Here is a 4,212-nt window from a genome sequence, read left to right as displayed (position 1 = left end):
CCTGTCCGTTCATTATATATTATATTAGAACCAACTTAATTTAAAGGCGTCCCAATCATTATAGTCTTGAGCCGGATTGATCCGGATTTTAATTGGACAGCCTGGATTCAAACTCAAATGATAAAGTAATACTGAGGATTCGGATTCGGATTCAGATTCGGATTCGGATTCGGACTCGCCGTTAGTTAGGGGTCATGCTAAAATTTGTTTGATTTTACTGGGGATGTCATTGTGTCCATGAAATGCAAATTTGTTCCGTACACTATTTGATAATAATAATATTCACACGGAGCAGTTCATTTTTAATTAAATGACAAAGTGATGAATGCAAGTTAATAAGATTGTGCATGTATCAAAAATTGATGGATCATTTTATAAAGCATTTGACATTCCATGGTTAAATTTTTTAAAATTATTTGATGAAAGGATAAACATTTTACAAAATAAGCAAAATTTGATACACATCTTATCTAAGTAATGAGAAATATGTCTAAAAATTAATTTTCTAAATAATATTTTCAAATATATATATATGTATCATAAAACTTGAATGTGCACCACAATTATACTTCTCATAATATATTTATATAACTAAAATCTGAAAATATAATTGTTATAGTTTCTAACAATTACTAGCTAGCTTCATCATCTTAATCTTTGTTCAATTGCTACAATTGTCAATGAGATTGTATTACTTTACTATTGCATATAATATTTTAGAATAAGCTACATAATTCATGGCGTATTACTGAATTTTTAATTTGTTTTGAATGACACAATATTAAGATATGCTACTTAAGTTGTCCCTGCCCAAAATTAAACTTTTGCAATATTAGTTGGTTTAGGCTTTAGCGTCCTTCGATCGTCTCTTCTCTGTATTTTCTTTTTTCTTTTTTCTTTTTTCTTTTTTCTTTTTTCTCTCTCTACTAAACGGATGTGAAGTTTTCATATACCCAGTTCTAAAGTAATTCTAAAATTTTAAACAATTAAAATTTTCATTGTGCAAGTAGTCAATTCTCCCAATATATTAAGGTCCCTGCCAAACTTTCATCCAGAAAAACAAGAACCAAGGTAAAAAAAATACTGTTTTTAGATGGTTTAGATTTACTGATTTTGTACCTATCTAAGAAAATAGTAAAAAAATTCCTAAAAATATAAAATTTGGTCTCCAAACATATTTTAGTATGGAGGTTAGGTTGAGCGGTTCGGATCGACTTTTTAAACTTTGAAAATGATGAAGAGAGATGAAGACACAAAAACACGGAGGCATTTGAACCCTCCTCATATATATATATATATATAGAGTTAGGCTGGGGTGCTATGGATAGCATAGAGGCCTCTATGCTACGGCTCAATATTCGAGTTTTCATAATCTAAACGGTCGATCCGAACCGTTCATCTTATTCTCCATATTAATATCTGCTTGGAGACCAAATTTTACATTTTTCTGAATATTTTTACTATTTATTAAGTATTTTACAAAATTGTTGATCCAACGGTGGCTGCACAAAACAGTAAAACCGTTGGATTAGCGATTTTCAAAGCGGCTTAATAAATAGTAAAAAAATTCAGAAAATTATAAAATTTGGTCTCCAAGCAGATATTAATATGGAGAATAAGATGAACGGTTCGGATCGACCGTTTGGATTTTGAAAACTCGAATATTGAGCCGTAGCATAGAGGCCACTATGCTATCCATAGCACCCCAGCCTAACTCTATATATATATATATATATATATATATGAGATGGGCTATGGTGCATTGCAATGCATAGGCCATGGTGTGCATTGGACCATAAATCACCGATTCAAAGTCCAAATGACCGATCCAAACCGTTCATCTTGTTCTCCATATTAATATGTGATTGGAGACCAAATTTTATATTTTTTGGAATTTTTTTACTATTTATTAAGGCACTTTGAAAATCGCTGATCCAACGGTGGCTTCTGATTTTACTGTTCCAAACAGTCACCGTTGGATCAGCGATTTTCAAAGTGGCTTAATAAATAGTAAAAAAATTTCAAAAAATATAAAATTTGGTCTCCAAACACATATTAATATGGAGAACAAGATGAACGGTTTGGATCGGTCATTTGGACTTTGAATCGGTGATTTATGGTCCAATGCACACCATGGCCTATGCATTGCAATGCACCATAGCCCATCTCCTATATATATATATATATATATATATATATATATATATATATATATATTTGTCTCTGTGTGTTCCTTACAAGCAGAGCGCGGCGTTCAATTACATATCCACAATATTTCTTTCAATTCTAATTTTTTTTTTCCTATTTTCTTATATATTATATTAATTTCTTTTCCAGAAGATTACCTATTTAATAGAGTTGTTATTTAAATAAATGCTCGGAGAATCTTGTTCTCTCGAATTCATGCAACGAACTTATCTTCAGAGGATATGATATAAAAATTATATAGGCTAAATATATATCAACGCTAGCTTGTAGTTACTAATTTCACACATTTATAATTCAAAGACTTAACTTTTAATCTAGTAATAAATAAATAATAATATCTTCCATATCCAAATTAATATTTTTTATAAATATTAAACTTTAAAAGGTTAGGCCTCTTTTCTTTCAGAAAAGCCATTCAGCTCTAAGATTTTTTGTGTTATTTGCAAATTAGGAGCACCGTCGTATATTATGCTGCATTCGTGGAAAAATAATCTTTATGCAATCTTCTTAACTATATCCTTGCTATTACATCAAATGTTGGTTTTCTAACTTTATTATATTTATTTGCTATTTTGAAAAGTGCTGTACAAATAAAAAAAAATAAAAATAAAATATATATATATATATATATATATATATATATATATATATATATATATATATATATATATATATATATATATATATATAGAGTACGGCTAACGCGCTTCCTCTAGCATATGGGCCGAAATGCTTCCGGTGGAAATTTAAAATTTCAAAATCCGAAAAGTCGATCTGAACCGTTCATCTTCTTCTCCATATTAATATCTGCTTGAAGACCAAATTTTACATTTTTCTGAAATTTTTTACTATTTATTAAGCCATTTTGAAAATCGCTGATCCAACGGTAGCTTCTGATTTTTACTGTTTGGTAAGCCACCGTTGGATCAGCGATTTTCAAAGTGGCTTAATAAATAGTAAAAAATTTCAGAAAAATGTAAAATTTGGTCTCCAAGCAGATATTAATATGGAGAAGAAGATGAACGGTTCAGATCGACTTTTTGGATTTTGAAATTTCAAATTTACAACGGAAGCATTTCGGCCCATATGCTAGAGGAAGCGCGTTAGCCGTACTCTATATATATATATATATATATATATATATATTGTAAATGTTTCTCATTTCTTAAATAAATGGGTATCAAATTTGAATTGACTTGAAAGATGTTTAGTTTTTCATTAAATAATTTTAAATTAGTTGTTCACATTTAAGAATATTAGTTGTTCACATTTAAGAACATTAATTGCATATAGATTGTTTGTCTCCGAGTGCAGTAGTTATAGAACCGCTGGATGCTTTTTTTCAAATTTGTAAAATAAAGAACTTCTCAACAACAACAAAAAAGAAAAAAAAAAAGTAACAAAATTCATGAAGGCGTCGGAACTATCTCCAAAATCATTTACCGTTTCTTTATTTGTCCGTCGGATCAATTCATGAAGGCAGTATGCTTTCAATTTGCATTTTTGAGATTCCATACAAAATTCTATGTGACTCCCTTTCCATAAAAAGACAAGACATGTGCTTTTTTTTTTCCCTTTTCCCTTTTCCCTTGTCTAATTCGAAAAGAACCTCCTCTATCATTTGACAAGGCAGATTATCCCTATATCATTGTCACTATTGAGAATAATTGTGCAATAAATCTTATATATTTCATGACTATTCCAAAAAATTCAATAGAGTTCTCCCATAAAAATAAAATGATTTGAATGGGTTTTCATTCCAAAAATAAAGACTTAATTTTTAGAACGGAGTATGTATGATAGACATCCAACTTATTTTTAGGTTTAATAGATTCTAAGATCGTCTGACTGCTTCAAAATCGGTGTGTTCTGTTTTAATATTTGTGTACACAGATCTCGAAGCATAATGGACCGTCTTAGAGCTATTGGATATGAAATAAGATCTGATGCTCATTGGTAGGGCTACAAACGAATCGAACTTACCTTAGTTTGAGTTTGGTTTGA

The sequence above is a fragment of the Carex rostrata genome, chromosome 22, assembly GCF_964058835.1.
Source record: "Carex rostrata chromosome 22, lpCarRost1.2, whole genome shotgun sequence".
In the NCBI taxonomy this organism is placed as follows: Eukaryota; Viridiplantae; Streptophyta; class Magnoliopsida; order Poales; family Cyperaceae; genus Carex; species Carex rostrata.
This window is presented reverse-complemented; position numbering follows the sequence as displayed.